Genomic DNA, 25872 nt, shown 5'->3' on the forward strand with positions numbered 1-25872 from the left:
CTACTTGAATTATTCACCACCTTACTCCAAGTCCCCAACATAGTTCCTGCAGTGCTTGGCTCAGAAACACAGGCTGATTACATAGATTAAGGAGCTTGACTAGATAGAAGAATAGAGATGGATGGACAGTCTAGCACTGGTTCTACATATAGAAGTTAATTTTGAAAGGTGGTAACAGATCCTATCAAGTTTTTGAAATCTCTCTCAGATCTTTATCATATGGTTAAAGTTCCCTTGACATATGTCAGTATCAATGAGAAATAGCAAGTGGTAGCGCATGTCCCAAATAAAGGAAGGAGGAAAATTGTTTATTAAAACCATTGGTGCTCTCAAGCCTCCACTATTAAGATGACTACGTTTGTTCCCATACTGCCCTTTGAACCAGCATGGTAGTGGTGGTTATGGTGGTGATGGTGGTGGTGGTTGATGTTGTTGTTGTTTTTCTTCATCTTCTTCCTCTTTTCTCCCCCCTCCTTTCTCTTCCTCTTCCTCCTCCTCTTCTTTTCTTTTATCTTTTATTTTTTTGAGACCCAGTTTCTCCAGGCTCTCTGTGTCCTGGAATTCACTCTGTAGACCAGTCTGGCTTCAGATTCAGAGATCTGCCTGGCTCTGCCTTCTGAGTGCTGGAATTAAAGTTGTGTCTCACCGCCACTCTAGCTGCAAGCACGGTTCTTCCTGCTTATATTGATAGTGTCACAGCCTGAATGATTTAAAATTCCTGTCATCACTGGCTTCACCAGTACTCCCAAACCACAAAGCTCCTCTGTCCAGACTTTTCACTCTCCACGTACATGCCCTTTTCTAGTCCTATTGTTAGTATCAAGAAGTACTTTGTGGGCTAGGAAGTTGGATCAGTCAGTAAAGTGCTTGCCAAGCAAGATTGAGGACCTGAGTTCAATCCATAGAACCCTTATTTAAAAAGCTGGATGTGGTAGGTAGCACACATCTATAATCTTAGCACTGGAGACAGGAAGATCTCTGGTGCTCAAAAAATCCCCAAGATCTAGGTCCCAGTGAAAAACTCCCAGTGACTCAGAAAACAATGTGTATGGCTGTTTAGTAATGGCCCCAAAAGTTCACCTCTAGTTTCTAACACACATGGACATACACCTATAAAAATATACACATGCAAAAATAAAACATAAAAAAACATACATATGCAAACACATCCACGAAAGTGCTTTGTATGGAATGTAGCTCTAATAAAGAATCTAGAAAGAACTAAAAAAAAAATTGAGCACCAGGAACAAGTAATCTAGTTAGGAAGTGAACAGTGAACTGGAAAACACAAATCCAAACAACACTGAAATTTCTACCCACCTGTCAGAATGGCTGTCTCTTAGAAAAAAATAACAAATACTGATGAGGATGTGGGGAAAAGAGAAACTGCATGGATTGTAAGTTAGTTGTACTAGTCAAGATATGGAGTCAGCCTAGATCTCCATCAATAAATGACTAGATTAAATGTGGTGTGTGTGTGTGTGTGTGTGTGTGTGTGTGTGTGTGTGTGTGTGTGTATCAAAATGTGATTAACCATAAATTGCATAAAAATTATGTCATTTGCAGGAAAATGGGCAGAACTAGAAATCATCATCCAAATTACCTTGACTCAGAAAATAAAGTATCACATTTTTTTCCTCATCTGTAGACTCCTTGGAGATAGGAATAATATCAAAGTAGAGACTGATAGAAAAGAAGATCTGGAGGGAAAGCAAGGTAAGAGCTAAGTGGTGTTGTGCATGTTAAGTTGATCAAAATATGGTATATACATGAATAGAGATGTCACAATGAACTCAGATATCTGATACAATCAATACGCACTAATAACAAATAAAATATTTGGTCACTACAATAATTCATTTTCAGTTGAGTCTTATCAGTGTATGTATATGTTCTTTATAGCATTCAGATTATAAGGCAGTAAAATCATGTTATATGCTTATAAAATTAATTTTTAAACTCATGTTTGAAACCAGGTGGTGGTGGTGCATATCTTTAATCTCAATACTTAGGAGACAGAGGCGGATGGGTCTCTGTAAGTTTGAGACTACACTGATCTACATAGTGAGTTCCAGGTCAGCCAGGATTTCACAGGAAAAAAAAAGTCTTGAAAAACCAAAAATAAATAAATAATATAAAAATCAAAATTAAAAACATCATGTTTGAAACTAAATACTGTGACAACCTATATTTTGCATGTGTGCGTGTGTGTGTGTGTGTGTGTGTTTAACTATGTATAAACTTATACATACTTATTTTTCTTGATTGCAAAAATAAAAAAATAGATTTTTCTCCACGGTATAAAATCATCATGAATGCCTGCTTAAGTCGACATCATTTGACGGAGCAGAGCACCGCCTGTTTCTTTAGCTCTACGAGGGAATAGCCCTGTGATAGCAGTTCCACTCTCCAGGTGTCTAGCAGGGCAAAAGAAGAATGAAACTTCTTTTTAACTTACTTCTTTGCTCTGGTTTTGTGACAGGATCTTACTATGTATTCCAGGCTGGCCTCCCACTCTCTGAACTCTTGGCTTAGCCTCCCAAGTGCTGAAGTTACAGATGTGAACCACCACACCCAACTTCAGCTAGCTACGGGGAATCATTCTGCTATTTAAGTTTCTTTTTTTTTTTAAACATTACTTATTTTGGCATCCAACAAATTTTCTTTTAGAAAAAATGGCAGGCAATAGCAATTGGAAGATATGCCTAAATGGTCACATGCATTTGAGGAATAGTTTTATCCTGTAGGTTGGAGCAGTTTACAGATTTTTCAGGGACCAGTATTGTTCTTGGAGAAGAGAAGACTTGGTACTCAGAGCAGTTAGGATCTAATTTCCCTGTGCCTCAGTTTTCTTTCCTGCAGAATGGAGATAAACAGTGATATTGCCTTCATAAACTTATAGGCACAGCCCAATCCATTATTCTTTGTGCTGCTGCCCCTCCTGACCAGTGAGTTTCAAATCTCATTGGAAGTTGAAAGTTGTCAGACTGTCTGCACAAGATGACAAATCCAGGTTTTAAAATTTCAATGATATGTTTATTTTTACCTATCCTATATTAAAAGTATGTAGCTCTCATTTGGACAAACAGCTCAGAAAAATTCTGTATTGTTTAGAGACTTTCTCATTATTTTTATAGATACTAAACATGTGCCTGATGAATTTTTCAACATCTGGTATTTGAGAGTTGAAGCACATAAATGCCAGTTTTCATTCTCTGGGCTCCAATCATGTAATGTCAGGCTTTGGAGGAAGTGTGACGCTCTGTCTCTTCAGCCTTGTGGAAAGGATTTAACAACTATCAGGTCAATATGTATGGGCAGCTGCTCTTATTTAAGAATAATATGACAACCCAGTGTCTAAATGACTCTTCTGTGTCTAATAAAGCCAGAGTGAGATGTTTTCCATATTGTTTTTCAATTTTCATTTTATAACACGTGTAATCAGTTCCTGTTTGAGAGGAATTTTATCCTCTGGTCGTCAGAAAATGGAACCTATGCAGTCCAACATCTTACACTTTTGTCTAGACTTCCAAAAAGTTTATATTCAGTTTGTCACTGTGTGTCTGTGCCACTCCATTAACTCTTCATTGACTTTCCTTGCTGCACCCTCCCATACAGATTGAAGAACTTCACGGTTAATTATCTCTTGCTGTATTTTCCGTTAGCCCTTCTAGAGCAGGAAGCAGCACAACCTTCAAGCTGTAAATAAAAAAAATTATTTCATTTAATTAAACAATACCAACAAGCGTTAAGTGCACCAGTCTTAGAAACAAACATGAGTCAACAACACTGTGCATAAATAAGGTCTGTTCCAAAGAGTTACACAAAAGAAAAAATAAGATATGCTCTGTTAGACACACACACATCTAGGTGGGGTAAAGGTTGGCAGAAGGTCCTTAATCCCAAAGCCTGAAAGTTGGCTTGAATACCAATGTCCTTTGACAAATTTTATATCCTGAGCAAGTTACTTGTATTCTTTTAGCTTCAGATTCATCATCTCAAAAAACATCTCAACTAATACTTTAGCGATTCTTGACATTCCCAGGGGTAGTAAGCTCCCAGTAAACATTGGTGTTCATTCTTTTAACTCCCCCTTTCTTATTTATCACAGAAAGACCTTGGTGTGATTAATATTCACATACTAGAGTTGAACAGTAAACTTACATACAATAAAGTGAGAATGGAAGCAAATTTTGAAAAGGAAAACCTATTAATTTTTCTTTCTATAGAGATTTCTTTACTCAAATTGTAGTTATCTAGGTCATGGCAATTTTTCATGGTTATTTTGTTATGTTTTGAGACAAAGTCACTATGTAGAACCAGCTGTCCTCTAGCTTGTAGTCTTCTTCCCTCTGCCTCCTAAGAACCTCTATACCTGGCCATGTGGTAATCTTTAACAGCTTCATCTGTCCAGGGTAGAGCAGCTGTGATTGTGGAAGTGGCTCAACGTTCGGTAAATCATGGGGTCAAAGAAGTGAGGGCACACAGCCCTTGTCCTGACAAGAAACACAAAGAACTGCCTAGGGAAAGGAAATTTCTCTATCTTCCAGATTAACTACTACATTAGAGTTCCTCTTCAGCCCACCGAGTGAGGCCCTCCATGATATCCAACATTCCCTGAACATGTGGTTCCAGAGAAGGCAGCAATCTGTAAAGATAACTGGACTTGTGAGCACTCTCCACCCAGAAAGCCACAGGACATAATCATGACTCTGGAAAGAAACAGAAGTCGGAGCCTCTGCCATCTTGAATGTCTAACCTCAACCCTCAGTCGTTGCTTACCCTTGGCCCTGCAACCATCTTTAGCAGCAGCAGCTCAAGAAAACAAAAACACCCTCTTTTGACTCAAAATTACCCATAATCAGATGACAAAGAGAAGTCAAGCAGGCATGTGGCTTATCAGAGTCCAAGAGGTGCTTAACTAATGATTTACTTGGAACTCTTACTTAATATACTATGCAGTAAACAAAAACATGAAGTATATGGAAGAAAAATTTCTGAAGGTTAATATATTTTAATGTTTAGTTTATATTTCACTTATTGAATCCTTATTTAGAAGAGTCACCATCAATTATAGGCTAGCTATATTTTCAAACATCTGTTCGTGTGTGTTTAAAAGTATTCATTTAAAATTAGATGAAGAAAATTAGATGCATAGGCCTCAACCCTACATGAAGAACTATAGGCAACTGAGGAAAACTGGGAATGGGAGAGGAGCTTTCCCCAGGGAGGAGAACACCAATTTGTTGTACAGCGCCAAACAGTCATCCCTGAAAACATACATAGAGGTAACATTATATGGACCAGACAGGTTATATTCAGGAATAAATGTATATTATAATAAACAATTGGTTAAAAAGAAAAAGTGAGACAATAAATTTGAAGGAGAGCAGGGAGGGTGTATGGGAATGTTTGGATGAGGAAGGGGAAAGGAGAAATGTTGTAAATTATAATATCAATAATGCTTTTAAAAAGAAAAATATTTACCTAATGAACTGAACGCTTTTCAATCCCGGTTTTTCGATGGAACTGGGAGATGATCAGGTCCAGCTAACGCACACACCATCAGAGGCTGCATAGTATAATATGATGCTACTGGCTACATCCTGCTTTGAGGCACTTGGAATGTGGCTAGAACTGTTGTGGTGCCGCATTCCTGCTTTTAACTGTAAAAACTGAAGCAATAACTGAGAATGAGGGCACACAGTGCAATTCCAGCACTTGGGATGCTGAAGGGGGAGAAAGGGGGAGAAAGGGGGAGAGGTGAAGACCAGTTTGAGACTGTAAAGTGAGCGCTTGTTTCAGTGACAACAAGAAAGCTAGTAAACACTGAAACCGTGCAAAATGTTTTGGCAGGACATGTATGTTGCTTAATATTTGTTATGTATGGTTTTCGGTGTACTCAGGATGTGTGTGTGTGTGTGTGTGTGTGTGTGTGTGTGTGTGTGTTGTGGGGGGTGTGCTATTTTTAGTGTTACATATAGACCACTTATTTAGTTTGTGTCTACATACTGATTGACTTAAAATATTTGATGGTTTTTTTTAACTGTATAACATTATATTGTATCCTTGATATTTTAGTCAGATATTACAAGCTGCAGTGACATCTATAACTGGTAATAATAATAATGAAAAACATTATTTTAATCATAACACAATGATTTTTAAGTTAAATGTAAACATGGGAAGTTTTAAGTCTGAAACCAAAATACACAACTGATGAAGAATTGCATAGGTACAGCTAATAATCCTGTGATAGCATGTTTGGTAAAATGCTTGTCTTATACTTATAGGCAAGGAGATCTGAATTTAAGCCCCCAAACCCATATTAAAAGTAAGTAAAGGAAAAACCAGACATGATAGAATATTAAACACTTGCAATTTCAGCTCTGGAGTAGTAGAGTCAGGTAGGTTCCTGAGTCCCTGATTATCTCCTACTGTCCCTGCAGAGACCCAGGGTGTCTTACTAAACAAGAAGGGGGCACCTGTGAAACAGCAGCCAGGTTTCTTCTCTCCTCCATATATGCATACTCCGTGTTCACAGAAGTAAAAATGAAAGAAAAGATCAGTGATATGCTGCAAATTCTACAATGGATAGCTGCTGTAATTTGCTGGAAGTAGAATAAATGAGACAGATAATTATTGTGTGGATTTCATTAAGAGAAACTTTCAGCTCCTCTCAGTAAAATTGTATATTTAAGGAAAATGTAAAAACTTAATTTTTAAAATATTTTATGTGTATGTTTTGCCTGATTCATGTATGTGTACCATGTTTATATCCAATGCCTACAGAAGTCAGAAGGAAACATCAGAGCCCCTGGAACTGTAGTTACAGATGGTTATGTTCCACCATGTGGATTCTGGGAACTAAATGTGGGTCCTTTAAGTGTTCTCCATCCCCAAGAACCTTTTTGTTAATTTAAAAATGTAAGAGTTTTAACAAGAACCAAGCTTGTGTCATTGGCCAGATGTTAAAGTGCTTTGCTTTACACATGTACATAAAAGATACATATACATTCTTAGATGGAAATATGCTAAAGGAAACTTTAAGATATAGATAGCACCTGAGGAATAACTTCTGAGTTCCTTTAGCGTTTACATGCATGTGCACATATGTGTAGGTACATGCGTGCAGACACACACGTCTGTACATGCCTACTCAAGAAGAAAGAATGTAAGATCTGTTGATTAAAAACTCCAGCTTTCTTTTATCTTTTTCCCCAATGTGAGCTTCGGTTTTCTGTTTTGTTTTGTGTTTTTGTTTTAAATTTAGATAAATCAGAAGATAAAAAATATGCTGTCCTATAAGTACTTTAAATGTGCTTCAATCCAAAGAATGGTTAATTTACCAAAAAATGTTGCTTATTCACTATCAAACTCATTCCACAATTATTTTAAACATTCTACATCTGTCAAAGAAGTTTAGAGAGATACTAAACATTAAGCAAATACTTTTCCCACTAAGGTTAGTCAAAATCAGATTTATTGGAATTTTCAAAGGCAGACTAATGTTTCCTTTACTTCTTTGTTCCACTCTATGATACATTTTAAAAATATTTATGCTCTTTGTCGAAGCACTCCATGAAGTGTGCCCTGAATACTGTTGTTAAATCATTCATTGTATACATGCAAAAGCAATGAGTCATTTGAAAGAAGTAGAAGACAATGAATTTAATAGCTTCTTGACTTCTTTGCTAATGTTCTTGTATTGAGTCATGAAAGAGCTTTATAAGGATTTACTGCCTATTTACTTAAATACAAGATTTTCTTATAAAGAGAAGTTTGTTGAATATTTCAAAATAAGATAAAGACCCCAAAAGGCAGTATGATTTATATTTTCATTTGTGATGTCAGACTATACCTGAAAGAGCCAAATTTGAAACCTTACGGAATTGAAAGCTTACCTTCAATCTAGCTAATTAAATTTGAGACTTTTGATTGAGACGCAGACTTTTTATAAGACAATCGATTAAATCACTCTGTCATTTTAGTTGTTGTTTACATGACAACATTTCAATTGTAGTTGATAGCATTATGTAAGTTGCATTAAAAAGTAACTGTAGGAAAATGTGAAGAGATTGCCAACTGAGAACAAGTGGATTTCCTAGAATCAATCAGTCAATCAATCAATCAATTCAAGTTTTAAGTTCAGAGTTAACTAATTTACTTAACTTGGTTAGACATAGTTTTGAAACTAGTAGCTTTTTCTTTCTCAAAGAGATTACTAGTAAAATGACAGAGCCAGGTGTGATGGCACACACTTGCAATCCCAGCCTTCAGGAGGTTGAGGGAGAAAGACTAGGAGTTCAAGGCCGTACTCTGCTACATAACAAGCTTGAGGTCAACCTGGTCTACATGAGATCCAGTCCTTCAAAAACTCATGAATTGTGGAGGAAGAAAGACCAGATCTGAGTGGAAATATTAAAGAATAATTTCAGTTAACAGAGAATTTTAAGTATGTTTGGGAGATTATGTGTGTACATGTGCCTGTGTGTGTGCATGTGTGTGTGTGTGTGTGTGAGAGAGAGAGAGAGAGAGCATGTGTATGTGTGATTTTTTTTCACTGTAAATTTATAAAATCAAATGCTTTAATCATTTTCCATTTAGAATTGAGTATCTGAACTGCAGAAGTGGCTTAGGGTTAAGAATGCTTGTTGCACAATCATGAGGACCCAAGTTCAGATCCCAGCACCTACAGAACAAGCCCGGTGTCTTGCAAATGCCTGTAACTCCAGCTAGGAGGCATCAGATATACTCATCTGACTTTGTGTACACACAAACATGTGCATAGGAACACACACATGTAATTTTAAAAAGAATATATCATATCTGGTTAAAAGTATATAAAGTATGCATAGCATGAAGGGGAAAATCTAAAATTCTTAAATATTTTTATATTCAACACATGTTAGAAGAAATATTTGAATGCATTGCATTATATAAAATACATGGTTTAAACTAATTAGCTTTGTTCTTTTTTCTTTTTTTTAAATATGACTAATAGAAATTTTTAAATTAAGAGAAACATTTACTTCAGTTGTGTACTGGTAAATTGTTCATGTTCCTGTCAACAACCTCTTACTTATCCTATAAGGAATCCTAATGAAAGTCAATGGAAAATAAATTAAGTTTAATTTAACAGACATGAAGATAGAAGAGGAATTAGATCAGAAGAGGGAGGTCAACAGAAGTAGGAATGGGACAAAAGAAGATAATGAGATGAATATGATAAAAATACATTGTATACATGTATGAACATGTTTTAATAAAACCATAACCAATGTTAAAGTAAAACCAAATAAATGCATAATTCATACACACTAATAAAGATAACAAAGAATTTCAATTACACATATGAGTTTAATATGAATTTCTATCAGGACACTGGTGTAGAAGCCACCAAGGGTTGCTAGCTAGAGAAACCACTAGATACCCAACTGGAGTGAGAGCTCGTTTTTCCTTATAGGTATTTTTCAGGCCTTGTTTGTTGCTTGCCATTGTCTCCCTGGACTTTCCTCTTTTAACTCTAAAAGAAAATCAGAGGAAGCTCACTTCTGGAAGCTTAAAGCCAGATTTCCTCTAGACATCTAGCTAGCCAGTTAAAATGTTGCCAGAGTCTATTCAGAGAAACCAGATGTGAGACTGAATGGTCTTCCCTAAGTTTAAGAGAAGCCAGGTGTGACACTGAATAACCTTCTCTACTAAGTGTAAGAGAGGCCTGGAGACTTTTGTCCTTAGAGCTACCAGAGGCTCTTAGGAAAGCAGAGAAGAAACTGATGTTCTGGAACTATGACAATCTAGGACTTTGTACCATTGAAAATGTCACTTAAGAAAATAAAAGTCTGTTTTTGTTTTTGTTTTTAAGGAAAAATGTGACCTTTGATGAAGAAGTGACTAAGGATGAAGGTTCAAGTTTCATAAGAAAAAGATACTTGATTTGCCTTCCTGTGTCTATATTTCTTCACATAGCAATGTGAGTCCTAAGGACCTAATACTTTATGCTTGTGTTTTAAGAATTACACAGAGGTATCAGCATAAATGATCAGAATGTCAATTTGTCTTGTTGGCTATGGTCTGGGAAAGGTTACTTTAGTTTGGAGAGGTAGAGTACGGTGGAGAGCTAAGCCATTTACACAGTTGTAGACTGTTGCACCCAGACATGGAAACTGGGAGGGAACAAAGCTTCAGGCAGCAAGCTTACCAACAGCCTCCATACTAGGTCTTCCTTTCACTGAGCTCTGTGCCCTGGGGCTGGGCACCATGTAGGCAGCTAGCATCATTTATTAGGAGAATTATAAAATGAGGTCATTTCCATAGGGAGATTTGTTGTCTAACTGGCAAACAGAATGCAAAACATAAGAAATTAAATAAAAGTAACTATTTGCCCTCTTTGAATTTTGTTTCTCTACCTTTTCTTAATAACAACAAAAATCCTTTTTCACTTCTTTTTGAGAAAAGTCAGTGGATCTACAGACATACACAAACAGCCTTTACTAATAAAGTCTCACATGCCAATTTTTCCTGTAATGGCTTGCATGCACTTCCCTGTATGTGTTATTTAAATCCTGCTGTAGGACATCTTCCTGCTGGGGCCAGTGAAACTTAGGATGTAAATACAAGTCTGGGCAAGTGGGAGATCTGCAGTTGATCTTCAGTTGTTCCAACTATAACACGGATTCTTTCTTGCTCACATTATTCATTCTATTGTTTAAACTTATGTTATAGCTGACATCTTCCCAATGCCTAGCAAAAAAAGAAAAAGAAAAAAGTTTTCTCAGAAATAGAAAAACCTGTACAAAAAAAAAGTACATGAACCAAAGAGATCCGGCAAAGTTCCTAAAAGCACAACAAAGAACAAAGAAATGTGAAAGTGGAAATGGGTTTTGAGAGAAAAAAGAAAAGAAAAAAAGGAAGGTAAGGAAGGAAGGAAGGAAGAGGAAGGAAGAGGAAGGAAGGAAGAGGAAGGAAGGAAGAGGAAGGAAGGTAGTCCTGACTTACTGCAGACTTTGAACAAGAAGGTCCCATGTAGCAATCACAACTATTTACCAATGAATTCTTCAGTGCCGTGGGATTTCAAACATTTTTTAACTTTCCTAAATCTTCATAGATTATTATAAACATTACTGATGAATAATATTGGGGAAATTATTTGAGAAATTTAAAAAGCATTTTTATTTGAAATAATTTATACTCAAGCTAATCTGAAATTACAAAACTAAAAACATTTTTAGGAATAAATAGGTTCTGGACATTAAAGGATGCCTGAAGTGCTGGCTGAGAGGTAAATTAGGAGAGTTCTAATATGCAATGTAGGTGGCGGAGAGATCCTAAACTGTTCTGCTATGAGTGTGTGTGTGTGTGTGTGTGTGTGTGTGTGTGTGTCTGTGTGTCTGTGTGTGTGTCTGTGTGTGTGTCTGTGTGTGTGTCTGTGTGTATGTGTGGTGTGTGTGTCTGTGTGTGTGTGTGGTGTGTGTGTCTGTGTCTGTGTGTGTGTCTGTGTGTCTGTGTGTGTCTGTGTGTGTGTCTGTGTGTGTCTGTGTGTGTGTGTCTGTGTGTGTGTGTGTCCCTTTTGGTAAAACTGAGCTTATAAGAAAATAAGAGAAATTCCTAAAGGAACAAGAAACCAGATTCATAAGTCTGTGCTCAATGCTCAGCTGCCAAAAGAATCTTCCCAATGGTCTCCTTCTCTGGAAAGCCCTGTGAGGAAAACTTGAGAGCTGATACTTAGTGAAGCAAGATGAGAAAGAACCATGCTTCATTCTAAATGTAATAGAAGGAGAGGGTTAGAAGATCACCATCCTAGGCAGCAGGAAAAGTTAAACAAAATTTTGATATAATTTCTCCACACTTGAAAATTCCTATCAGGAGAAAAGCTCTAGAAAATGGTGATAAAGCTTAAATTAAAAATGGAAGGACTGGTTGAAAGTCAGCTTCAGAACAGTTAATCCTCACCACCTCCTTCATCCAGCTTCTCCTGGGTGGCAGATTCTGCCAACTGCAGCAAAGTGACCAAAGGTTTAGGTACTGAAAGTTGTAAAGCGGATGTCTCTGGATGGCCACACTCCTGTCCATGTTTAGGAAGTGTTCCTGCTCTGAACCCAGCTGAACCTAGGCCTTCCCAGCCTCCCTCTCTACTAGTTTCTGCCTGCCATTGGATGAAAAACTCCAGAATGCACAGAGAATGTTCTGAAGCCTCTGGAACAAGCACAGGAAGACAGAAGGCTACTGGGTTTGGGAAATGGTTTGGTTTGTGAAGTACTTGAAACACAAGTACAAGGACGTGTGTTCCATGCCAAGGGCTCATGTCAGAACAATAACAAAACAAACAAAATACAAAATCAAAAAACCTAAGTTGTGGTGGTGCACATTTCTAATTTCAGGACTGGGTAGGCAGATATATTAAAAACCCTGGGGCTCAGTGACTGACATGGCTAATTAGAAACCCTACCTCAACAAAGAGGAGATGATGCCTGAGAAATGATACCCAACAATACACACCTGCATAGCACATACACACACGCACGCACACACGCGCGCGCGTGTGTGCGCGTGCGTGCGTGCGTGCGTGCGTGCGTGCGTGCGTGCGTGCGTGTGTGTGTGTGTGTGTGTGTGTGTGGAGAGAGAGAGAGAGAGACAGAGAGAGAGAGACTGACTAATGGCAGGGGATAACCAAATAGATCTCTTCCACAACTCAAACCTTGACTTTCAGATTTTTTTTATCAGATCTTTAGAACCCAGTAACTATCAAACATGAACACCAGAAAGCCTCTGTCTTTAAAAAATGAAGACAAAAACTAATGGGTTGTAAATAAATAAATAAATAAATAAATAACAACTTAAAGGAAATGTAGACCATTCAGGAAGGCAAAGAAAATGTTTTTGAAATGCTACCACCATCCATAAACTTAGATAAGATTCTTTGCACTTCAGGAGAATAGAGCCCACAGAATCAACTAAGCAGTACTCATAGGAGCTCACTGAGACTTAAGTGGCAATCGCATAGCTTACACGGGCCTGTACTAGATCCTCTTCATATATGTTATGATTATTTGGATTGGCATTTTTATGAAACTCCTAATGGTGGGAGTGTCTCTGACTCTTTTGCCTGTTCTTGGGACCCTTTCACTCCTACTGGGCTGCATCTTCCAGCTCTGATATGAAGGATCGTGCCTAGCTTTATTGCACCTTGTTATGCTGTGTTCGGTTTACATCCCTGAACGCCTGCTCTTCTCTTTTCTGTAGGGAAACAAAGTAGCTTTGAATCTGGGGTAGAGGTGAAGTAGGATGGGAAGGATTGGAGAGAGGGGAGGCTATGGTCTGGATTATTGTATGAGAGAAGAATAAATAAAAATTTTAAAAGATACTGTGTCCTTTAAACGAACAGAGAAAAAAAGTGTTGAAATAAAGACAAAGATAAAAACAATATTCAGAAAATAAAATAAAAAGCGCTCCAGAACGACTGCTAAACCACAATATCAGAAATTAAAAAGCACGATAAATGCTTCCAAAATTACCCAGACTAGAGTAAATATGAAAACAAAATAGTATTGAAAAGACAACTGTGAGAAATAGTTTAGCAAGTGTGGCATTCAGACAACAAAGTAATTCAAGCTAGTTTCCTCCTAAAGAACCCCTGAGAGCCCAGCTATACAGGAGACCTTAGCCACACAAGGCATATCAAGGATTCTTAAAACACTAAGCAACAACAAAATTATCCTACAAGTTTCCTGAGAGAAAAGGTGTAACATGCACAGGTCAGGGTTAGAGCAGCTCTAGAAGGCTCCCTAACAGCAGCAAGGACCTGGGGCGATCTTAAAGCAATAGTATCAGAATTCTGAAGCTAATCCAATTCCAGTCAACAAGTTTTAACTAGTTGTGAGCAGATAAAGGTCGTTTTAAGTAGATATGCTATTACAGTGATTGCCTGTGGTGCAGGACTTCTCAGAAAGCCGTGGAGGCTGTGCTATTCACAGTTAAAGTCAGCTATTAAAGAGAAGGTGAGAAGCAGGGAATTCAACCAAAGAGAGCAGAATGCAGCATCCTAAATGGATTTGAAAGAGCCAAGGGTATGAGTAGCACCAGGCTCAGAGAAGACCAGAGCAGCCTGTGTCAAGCGTCATCTAGGAGAGTCTAAAAACTAGCAGGTGATCTTCCTGAGATGGTCCCGCTATAGACAAATGACGGATTTGCTTTTCTAGGCAAGGATGAGAAAGTTTCATTTGTGGAAAGATTACTGCTATTAATATGCTTTTCCTGTTATTATTAAATATATAACGATCACTAGATATTGACCCACCCTTTCGAGCATATTTTTACAGACCTATGAAGATGTACTATCTTATAGTGATGCTATATAGACAAATAGATAATAATTCTACAGAATTCCCGGTTTGATTCACATAATTTTACGAAGAAAGTTTTTAGAGATGGTCTTAGTTGCTAGAAAGATGTAATAAAGTTAGAATCAAGAATAGAATGTGCCCACTACTCATAATTGTAAGTAAAGGCTGCATAATAAAAAATACAGTGAGATTTCATAACTATACTACAAAAGAAATAGATGGGACAATTTTGTATTCAAAGAAAAACATTTAGGTACAAGGATAAAGTTATAGGTGTGCACTATGACAAGGCAAGGGCATGTAAAAACTGTTAATTTGAGCTTTTAATGAGTATATTATAATGAAACACTGCTTTGAAGTTAATATCAACATCCTTCTGTAACTCCCATTCTATGTAACATTTTATCTCTGAGGTGATTTTCTAAAGAACTTTTTGTCTAAGAAGGTATAAAAGACCAGAGAAAAGAAATAAAGTTGTTGGATGAATGATATGACTTGGTGAGTTCCAACCACTCATCCATCCATCCATCTAAATGTATTTGTCTGTTTATCTATATGTTTGTGTGTAGATATATGTTTATATGTGTAAGGATGCATGAATATTTTTGGAGTTGATTGTGACAGTTGGGTCCGACCAGAGTATGGGTGTATGAATTTTTGAATGTATGTGCGTCAGTGCATATTTGGCTATATAAAGCATTTTAATTCTTTTCCTTTCCTTCCTCTCTGGTTCACAAAGAGTTAACCAGCTTAGCCAGAGCGTCTTCTAGCTGATTCACCAGGAAAAGGGGCACCAGCAATAAATCCTTTTATTTAATCCTTGCAGCTTTACTTTGAGGTGTTAAATGCCAAAGAAGGAAGTTTCTGGCCTCAGAGGAACTAAGACAGGTCAGCTACCACCGCAAAGTAACTTAGACTTAAGATAGACTTAAGATACATTTTATTGTATAAAAGACAACCCTAAATATTTCACAAGACCAAGTCTTGCCTCCTCTCCTGCAGATGCTCTTACCCCTTGGCTTGCCTCAAGAGAGAACCAAGAAAGAACAGCTTCTCTAAGATACTATTAGTAGAATAACTATGTATTTTGATGTCTTGAGAGTGTATAACAACAGAAGAAAAAGAGACCATGAATTTGAAAGAGAAGAAAATGTGTGTGTGTGGGAGGTGGGGGAGGGGAATACAATTGAGGGAAGGAAGAAATGATGCAATTATATTATAATCCCTAAAAAAATTAATTAAAAAAGAACACTAGCTCATTTTACAGAGGACCAGAGTTGATCCCTAGCACCCTCACGGTAGCTCACAACCATTGGTAACTCCAGTTCTAGAGTGTCTGATGCCCTCTGCTACTCTCTGTCCATGCAAGGCACGCTCATGACACACATGCATACATTTAGGCAAACATTCACATACATAAAAAGTAAACAAAGCAAACAAACACCAAACTGAACCAATCATGGCTATTTTCAGAAAACATTCTTTTTAAAGTTCAGGAAATAGCAAAGAAATAAAAAGTTACTTGGGTAATCTACTAGTTGAGCTCATATAACTATAGAATACCAAGTGAACAATCTGAATGTTCCAAGTCTACATTAAGATGTGACTATGAAAAATGAACTACTTATTTTAGTTACTGGAATTAATTTTGTAGGGCAAGAAGAATGGACTCAAAAATACAAGAAAGGGAGAATAATCATAATTCACCTGTCAACCAAGGGAATTTATGAATAATGATTAAAAAGAAAAATCAGTAAATGCAGACACCTTATCTAGAAATTTGAAGAGATATGCCCAAAGAATTGGATAAAGAAAGAGATGGATTATATGAAGAAGGGAACTGAGGTAAACATTTCTTTTTCCTTTTCTGTTTTTATTTCTATTTCATATTTATAATAAATCCTACAAAACAGAAGTCTCATATTCTCTCTCTCTAAAGACTCTCCAATGTAGGCTCCTGTCTGCAAACACATCTGGAATAGTGTGAGAGTTTGGTGCCCATCCATGAGATGGATCCCAAGTTGGTCCAGTCTCTGGTAGGCCTTTCCTCCAGTCTACTTCATTTTTGTCCCTGCTTTCTTTTAGACAGAAACAATTCTGGGTCAAAATTTTTGAAGGTGGGTCAGCGTCCCCATCCCTCTACTGGGGGCACTGTCTAACTACTGGAGGTGGTCTCTTCAGGTTCTATCTCTCCACTATTGGGCAATTTGGCTACAGTTACCCCCATTGAGTCCTGGGAGCCTCTCACATCCCAGGTCTCTGGGATTTTCTAGAGGTTTCCCCCTACACCCCAATCCTGGCAGCTGCATATTTCCATTCATTCTCTTGGCCTTCTGGGCTTCTCTCCTTCCCCCCCTCCCGTCCCGGCCCCCATGCCTGATCCTGCCCTCCTCCTCCCCTCTCCCACCCAGGTCCTTCCATCCCTCTGCCCCCTGTGATTATTTTGTTCCTCATTCTAAGTGGGACTGAAGCATCCTCTTTTGGGCCTTCCTTCTTGTTTAACTCCTTAGGACCTGTGGGGTATGGTATTCAGCACTTTTGGCTAATATCTACTTATCATACCATGCATGAACATTTGGATCTGGGTTACCTCACTAAGGATGATATTTTCTAGTTACATCCACCTGCTTGCAAAATTCATGATGTGTTCATTCTTAATAACTGAATAATGTTCCATTGTATAAATGAACCACATTTTCTGTATCCATTCTTCAGTTGAGGGATATCTGGGTTGTTTCCAGTTTGTGACTATTACGAATAAGGCTGCTGTGAACATAGTGGAGTACAGGTCCTTGTGGTATGGTGGAACATCTTTTGGGTATATGCCCAGGAGTAATATAGCTGGGTCTTCAGGTAGAGCTATTTCCAATTTTTTGAGGAATAGCCAGATTAATTTCAGAGTGTATCAATTTGTACCAGTTTGCAATCCCACCGGCACTGGAGAAGTGTTCTCCCTTCTCCACACCCTCACCAGCATGTGCTGCCACTTGAGTTTTTGTTCTTGGTCATTCTGATTGGTGTAAGGTGTAATCTCATGGTCATTTTGATTTGCATTTTTCCCTGATGCTAAGGATGTTGAACATTTCTTTAAGTGTTTTTCAACCATTTGAGATTCCTCTGTTGAGGATTGTCTGTTTAACTCTGTACCCCATTTTTAAAATTGGGTTATTTGGTTTTTTGGAATCTAACTTCTTGAGTTCTTTATATATTTTAGATATTAGCCCTTATCAGATGTAGGATTAGTTAGTGAAGATCTTTTCCCAATCTGTAGGTTGCCATTTTGTCCTATTGACAGTGCCTTTTGCCTTATAGAAGTTTTTCAGTATTAAGAGGTCTCATTTCTCAATTGTTGAACTTAGGGCCTGAGCCATTAATGTTCTGTTTAGGAAAATCTCCCCTGTGCCAATGCTTTAGAGGCTATTTCCCACTTTCTCTTCTATTAAATTCTGTGTGTCTGGTTTTTGAAGTCCTTTATCCACTTGGACTTGAGCTTTATGTAGGGAGATAAATCTAGTTTCATTTTTCTACAAACAGTCCACCAATTAGACCAGCATGATTGTTGAAGATGCTTTTCCCCCTCCATATGGTTTTGGCTTTTTTGTCAAAGATCAAGTGTCTATAGGGGTATGTGTTTATTTATGGGTCTTCAGTTCTATTCCATTTATCGACCTGTCTGTCTCTGTTCTAGTACCATGCAGATTTTAATCACTATTGCTCTGTACTACAGATTGAGATGAGGAATGGTGATTCTCCCAGAAGTCCTTTTATTGTTCAGAATTGTATTGACTATACTGGGATTTTTGTTTTTCCATATGAAATTGAGAATTGATCTTTCTGTGTCTGTGAAGAATTGGGTTGGAATTTTGATGGGAATTGCATTGAATGTGTAGATTTATTTTGGTAAGATGGCCATTTTCATTATGTTAATTCTACAGATCTGTGAGCATGATTGATCTTTCCATGTTCTGAGGTCTTCTTCGATTTCTTTCTCTGGGAACTTGAAGTTCTTGCCACACAAGTCTTCTTTTACTTGCTCCTTATATGCTACATTTCTTAACCTTAGTGCAGTAATATAATAAATTTATTATATTACTCTTTATAGCACCTTTTACAAATGCCTGAAATACTTCAGAATACATCTTTAAGTAACCAAGGTTACCTTAAATATATAAATGAGAAAATCAGAGAGACAGAGAGAGAGACAGAGACAGAGCGAGAGAGAGCAAGAGAGAGAGAGAGAGAGAGAAGAAAATAAGAAAGTGATTTTAGTGATAATGTTATTCTTTTTTATAGTTCCTGGTGTCTACTGGTGTGGATTTCTAGCAGGTGTCCTTTTTTTCTGCTTCCACCTTCTTCTTGTCTTATAAATATGCTGAAAGCTCTACTATTTTTAACAGAGAAATAAGTAACTTCTGTCCCTCATGTACCTATTGTCAATTCCTTGCCCAGTCCAAGTATACTCTCTTTAGCTCATCACTGCAAACCACAAAAGGCTTCTGGTCCACTTTGCTAGGAGAGCTCATCTAAAGCATTAACTGAAAGTTAATTCAAAGCATTTGATCAGATCATGAATACTTGCTATGTTTGGTGCTACTGATTTGATTTCTCCCTTCTTCTTGAAGCAGCGTTGTCCTGTGATTTGGATAACTCTTCTTGTTCCCTTTACTTCTCTCTGACCCTTTCACATTCATCACAGCCACTAAATTGTCACTTTCAAATAGACAAGATGAAGTATACATGGTGCGTTTTTAAATTCTATTCTATCCCATTCTTTAGTTTATCTCTTCGTGTTCCAAAACTCACTATCTTAATTAATTACTATACCTTTAGAATAGATATTGATACTAACATTTTAGCATTTAAAGTTAAACACAAATTTTAGAAAATTGAGTTTTAAACATTTTTCCATATATATGTCCAAAATATTTTGGAAAAATCTGAATTCGGAAGTATGAGAGTATCTAACCTAGTTATTTATTATGAATTTTAAGACTTAACTTAGGAGCAGCTCTTTCGAGACCCTTCATGTGTATGCACTATAGATTGCTCTGGTTCCATTCTTTCATGGACTCATATTTTCCAATGCAATTTTTTCCTCAGGAAATCATTCTAGCAGCTATTGCTTATGTCTAATAATTAATTATTTAATTTAACTCACAATCTCTGTGCAGTATCATATCACTTAATACAACAAAAGCCTGGGCTGGAGAGATGGCTCAGATGTTAAAGGCTGGGCTCACAAGCAAATAAAACAAAACATTAAGTTGTAGAAAAAGTGAACCCAGTTGCCTGAGAAAACACAGGTAATCAATTTTGAAGATGCAATGGTAAAGATGTGATTGCAAATCTCAACTGTCAACTGGATCAGATTTGGAAACACGTAGGAGACATGCTTCTGTGCTTGTTGGTAAGGACATCTCCAGAGAACTACAGCTCAAGAGAGAAGACACACTGAACACATCATGACATACACTGAGCTCCAGGGCTGAGTACAAAGAAAACAGAGAGCTGGTTACTCTCTCTCTCTCTCTCTCTCTCTCTCTCTCTCTCTCTCTCTCTCTCTCCCTCCCTCCCTCCCTCTCCCTCCCTCTCTCCCTCCCTCTCCCTCCCTCCCCCCTCCCCCTCTGCTTCCCTCACTGTAAATGCAATATGATCACACAATCTTCCTGCTAAGACTTTCCTGCCACGATAGACTGGACCCTTCAACTACAATCGCAAATAAACCTTCTCTTCCTTGCGTTGCTTTTGTCATGGGTTTTGTCAGCAACAGAGGAGAATGAATGTAACAAGTCTGATTCCAAAGCCTGATTTTTTTTACTATTCACTCCTCCTCGTCTAATGATATCATACTTAACCACATAATTTAAATTTAAAGAAAAAATGTTGGTAAAAATACAAGATGCTTACTTTTAAAAACACAATGGGGGGGGGGGGAATGCCCTAATGAATAACTGACTTTATAGAAAGTAAGTACAGTTCCGGTATAAACTTTAATTTTAAAACACCATTTTCCCAGCCAATAGTTGCTTCTGTTTGGATTATTAATTGCTGAATAACAAATGACCCAACAGCAGGGGCACAAAGCAAGCAGCATTGCAACCATTCATGATGTAGGGGTCAGGGGTCATGGCCCAGCAGGAAATATGGTTTCCTGATCAGTGTCTGGGCTGACATGAATAACTGGGAGCTGGAACAATGTTCAAATGCTTTCATTTAAGGCCTGATGTCAGAGGTTCAATGACTGAGATATGGGTTATGTGGTGGCATCTATATGGTGCCCTTTCTGTGTGAAAAACAAATTAACAATAAAAGCATTTCTGTGTTCTATGACCTTGCTGTTCAAAGTGTGGTCTCCAGTCCAGCAGCATCAACGTTGCCTGAGGAGGCATGCAGAACTTTGAGCTACATACCACATCTACGGGATCAAAATCTGCATTTCTGCATGGTGTCAGATGACTTGTTCACATATTACATTTTCAGGTCCTGCTTTATGAAGTAGATGCTATTAAGTTCATCTTTTATAGACTAAGAGATCTCAAAGGGTGAGGAAACTTGTTGAACAATAAGCAATTTGTGAGTGAGAAGAATTAGAATTCAAATGCAGGGAATGGATTGTCTAACCTATGATATTCATGAATATTTGATATTCAGAAAACTTCACAATCTTAGGGATATGTGGTAATATAGACAACTACCTTAAAGGGAGGTCCTAAAAGCCTTCATTGCTCTAAAAAGAGGTTCTTGAACAGTGTTTTCCCAAAGCATCTTTTCTCCCTCTTGTCACACATCACTTGGTCCTGTGGCTTCCTGCAAGACTACATTCCTGAAGGGACAGGACTATGGCCTTGCTTGTTTATATAGCTCCAGAAATAGACTTAACACAGCAGCTGCTCCTTCCTTGCTTCTTGATCTGCAGCCACTGACCTGATGACTCAAATAAGTTCTGAAGATTGTGGGTGGGTAACTGAGGGGTGCTAAGATTGTTTTCCATGAAAGGTAGATAAAGGGCATGTCCGTGTTTTACCAACAGCTTGAATTTTCAACTTCAAAAAATGAAGGGTAGAGGCAGCAGCTATGATTCTGGGGGCTGAGCTTATCTCTCTATCCAGACTCTCCTACTCAGCAAACAAGGGAACTTCCGGAGAAACTTCCTTTCTTTCCCACTCCTGCGGCAGCTTAATTTCTCTGGATCTATAATTAACTTTCTTCCATTTGATTGATACAGAAGGGTTGTGGCCCATGGGAATGCAAGGGAGCTTGGAGCTAGTTTCCAGGACTCTGTGGTGCCTTGATTTCTGGTACTTTTTAATCTGTTCCTTCTCGTGTCACCTTCCTGAGACATTCATGCAGATAGGAACATGGATGCCCAGCAAAGGGGCAGTAGCTCAAACAACTGAGACAGTCCTCATTTGTGTTTGCCATTCTGGCATATTTATCAGCAAAGTCCTCTTTCACTGCCAAAAAACAAACAAATAAAAATGGGGGTGAGGATCATGTCTGGGGAGAAAGGGTGTGGAAGAGATAGGGCAAGAAAGAGAATGGAAATTGGTGGGTGGGTTATCTCTGTTATCAGCCAGAGACCCAGAACTGGGAGGCTCCTAGGAGTTGATGGGCTTACCCTAGCTGAGAAGCCTAGCAGTTGGTGATATGGAGACTGAAGTGGCCACCTCCTGCAGCTAGGCAGGACTTCCAATGGAGGGAGGGAGATAACAACTTACCCACAAAACCTTCAACCTAAAATTTGTCCTGCCTACAAGACATGGAATAGAGACTGAGTCAACTAATGACTGTCCCAAATTGAGACCCATCCCATGAGAGAGAGCCAACCCCTGACACTACTAATGATACTCTGCTATGCTCGCAGACAGGAGCCTAGCATAACTGTCTTCTGAGAAGCTTCATCCAGCAGATAATGGAAAGAGATGCAGAGCTGCACAACAAACCATCAGATAGAGCTGGGGAGTCTTGTGGAAAAGAGGGAGTCATAGGAATGAGGGAGCCAAAGAGATCAAGGACACCACATGAAAACCTACAGTTTCAACTAATGTGGACCCATGGCTGGGAGGAGGGACTCATAGAAACTAAACCACCAACCAAAGAGCATACTCCTCAACCCCATTTGCAGCTGATTTGCAGCTTGGTCTTCACGTAGGTCCTCTAACAATTAAAGCTGGGCTGTCTCTGACTCTGTTGCCTGACAGTGAATCCCCTTCTCCTAGTGCCCTTAGTGGGAAAGGATGTGCTTAATCCTGCTACAACTTGATATGCTAGAGTAGGTTGATACCCCCCCCCAGGGGTCCCCTTCTCTAAGTAGAAGGGGAGGGAGTGATGGGTGTTTGTGAGGTTGGGACTGGGAGAAGAGGGAGGAAGACTGCAATTGGGCTATAAAGTGAATGAATAAATAAATAATAAGTAAATAAATGAAAAGAAAAACTCATTTGAGTGATAAGATACAATAACTATGGTACACAATGATTCTTGAGTCACCTCAGGAGCCAGAATAGGACAAAACCTCACCTAAGGACCAGAATCCATTGATCATGTAGTTGTCTCCACAAGGGTTGCTTTTAGCTGCTGTTTTAGCTAGAAGATAGGTTTCCAGGCTTTGTCTTGGCTCCACTCAGGATATAACCTTCCCTTGAAGAATCTGCTTTCTGACCTAATACACATTCTTCCAGCATTGGTTCTCAGGTTCAAGGCCTGTAGCTCTCATCCCTCAGAAGATGATTTGAATTCTAGCCTACACACTACAGCACTCACTGTTATTGGGTGGCAGCATCAGAAAGTAGAACTAAACTCCCTGGCAGCCCTTTGATCCCCAGCGGGGGAGAGAATGACCGGAAGGGACAACCCAGCCTGAGGCTAGACAGTTAGCATGCTTTCCTCTGTGCTCCAGAGGGTTGCAGACCAGCAGGAAAGAGTGCAGCTATTCTTAGATAAGGTGTGGGAGCCTGGCAGGAGCTGCAGGCATTGCCCCAAGGGTCAGAGACCGGAATCGGCCACCCACTCTGGCTGCTTCCCCTCTCAGTTGGCTGCCCCTCACACAAGGAAATGGCTACCCCACTCCTCCAAGCAGTTTGTGGCTGAGGATTGCACCACCCCCCTAGTCCCTAGTTCCCTCATTAGACAGCAGAACTCTGCCTTCATCTTATGCATCAGGAGTAGGTACACTAAGAGCAAGGAGGAGCCAGAAAACATCTGGGTTTCTTTAGAAAACCCTGTATCATGTGAATACCAACTCTGAGTACCAAGAAGGGGTCCTGACTTGTCCAGGTATCCGGGCAATGTGGATGCCCAGAGTTGCACTCAGAACTCAACCAGGTAGACATTAGGCTGATGTTGTAAAATTCCATTCAGAACAAGAGCCACATATAACCATGTTTCTATAAAAGAAAATCGGTATGATATTTTATGCTTTTTTAGAATGAGCGTTTTGAAGTTTACAAAGACTTTGTTTTTATGAAATGGATTCAATGATATATCACTATCACTGTCTTTGATATTAAAGCTGTAGAGTGGAGATCACTGAGAAGATATGAAAACAATTCATTCATTTTCTCAGGGCGGGTTTCAGAGTTTTTACTTTTGGTCTACACTGTAACAAGGCACCAAGTATACCTGATGTCTTTCTCCACATTCTTACAGTCAAACGGAGAATACAGGCAATAAAAATGTCATTGTGTAACTGTAAAAGTGACAAGGGTCGTGAATGGTCCTGTAGAAAGGATTAGTGAGGGCTTACTACCATTGGAAGTCAGAGGAGGTCAGCAGATGACAAGGTGCCAGTGTGCTGCTAATGAGCAGAAAAGAGCAGTCTGGGGTTGGGGATTTAGCTCAGCCAGCGGTAGAGCACTTGCCTAGCATGCGCAAGGCCCTGGGTTCAGTCCCCAGCTCCGGAAAAAAAAAAGAAAAAAAGAAAGAAAAGAGCAGTCTGGTAATGGGAAAGCCTGGATAGAGACTTGAGGCTGGAAGAGAACTTAAAAAGTTCTAGAAACTGTAAGACACTGACATAGTAAAGACAGGAATAACCAAGGGAGAGAGGCAAGTGGAAGTCTAGCCTCTTCAGGTCTTGTGGGCTATGACGAAGGGTATGGGCTTCATATTAAAGGAAAGGGAAGTCAGGGAAGAGTTTTCAGCAAGAAAATGCAACGTATAATCTTGATTTTAAACACACTACTCTGCTTGGTGAGTGTATCAGGAATAGGGAACAGTCCTGGAGAAGCCACCAACAAGCCATCAACAAGCCATCAACAAGCCATCAACAAGCCATCAACAAGCCATCAACAGGCCATCAACAGGGACATAGAAAGGGTGGCTCAATATAACCATTTCCCAACTCTGGAAGTCAATGCTTCTTTCGTGTTTTAGGACACACTTATGTATAATGCATACGTTTGGACAGTTTTAGAAAGGAAATCAGAACTTTTAGGATCTTCCTACTCCTAATCAATGGCTTTGCTATCCAGCTCTTCTGGCGGTCAATCCCCACACCCATACATTTCTCCTTAGAAAGTGCTCCCTGGTTTGACCCTGTTGCTCTATGAGTCCTGCTGCTCTATCAGTCCTGCTAGCTCTCTCTAGCTTGCACACTCCATCACTGGAGAAAACACATCTGGGAAGCAGCTGCCTGGCAATTATCACGGAACCATCTCCTGATCCAGTTGAAGCTGGGGTGGAGAGGAGACAAGGGGACTAAGGAAAAAACATGGATTCTTTATGGTACAAGATAAGGGTGGAGTGTTGAGGCACCACTTCATTATTTTGGAGATAGGCCTCCAGGGTAGCTGATAAATTTACAACTGGCTGCTGTGTCTTCCTTTAATTCCTACAAGGCCAGATGTGTCCCACAGCTGCATACCATCTGCCACTCTCCACCACTGGGGAAGCTGCAGTTGGAGCCTAAAGACAGAAGGGAGAAGGGTAAGCTCCTCTTTGGCTCTGGCGGGCTTACTGTGGGGGATCAGCAATCAAGACTTCCCATAAAGTGGGCATAGAGCCTGGCGTTCTGTACAACCACTCCCTCTAAAGTGCCCTGGAGTTTCTAAACTGCTTCCCCACCAACGGTTCCAACACTAGCTTCCAAACTTTATCTCTCTATTTGTTCTGCTCGTTGATCTTTTTCTTTTACTCCCTACTCCAAATGTACCCCGAGTTCCCAACCTGGGTCATGGTGAGTCTAACTGCAACCAGTCAAGCTGACATCTAATCCTCCCTGAGAAAGAGAGCACAATCCTGTCCAGCAGATGATGTTATCGGCCCCATCCTGGGCTCCAGGCTTGGCTCAGTCCAGACATATGGATCTTTTTAAAGACTTATGCAATTTGGCATCCCCATTTCACACTCTGCAAGCCCTGCTGCTTTGACACTGTATGCTGGGAATGCACCCAGAGAGGGAGGGAATGGATCTGTGCAGGCTTTTATTCTCTTTTCCTTGTCATTTCTCCTGGCAACTTCCTGCTCAATTTGGAAAACAAAAAGTTTTCTTCTCTTGACTCAGACCTTGCCTAAAAACAGGAAAGAAAAAAAAAAT

At 39.1% G+C, this 25872-nt stretch overlaps 1 long non-coding RNA gene across 7 annotated transcripts in view; it reads right to left on the reverse strand.

Moving 5' to 3' along the window:
- Window positions 1-287: 287 nt before the first annotated feature.
- The window catches only part of LOC102550245 (uncharacterized), a 33866-nt gene continuing 8281 nt past the window's right edge, over window positions 288-25872 (reverse strand). For 3 of the 7 annotated variants that reach the window (XR_015636316.1, XR_015636315.1, XR_015636318.1), the window contains 2 exons: window positions 5488-5675; window positions 3015-3699 (listed from right to left, as the gene is read on the reverse strand). This is a non-coding gene — a long non-coding RNA (uncharacterized LOC102550245). Of the gene's footprint in view, window positions 3700-5487; window positions 5676-8989; window positions 10744-25872 lie in introns of those variants that run through there. The other 4 variants (XR_015636320.1, XR_015636317.1, XR_015636321.1 and 1 more) reach the window with 2 other exon arrangements.

This window comes from Rattus norvegicus, chromosome 13 (genome assembly GCF_021556685.1).
Source record: "Rattus norvegicus strain SHRSP/BbbUtx chromosome 13, alternate assembly SHRSP_T2T, whole genome shotgun sequence".
NCBI lineage: Eukaryota > Metazoa > Chordata > Mammalia > Rodentia > Muridae > Rattus > Rattus norvegicus.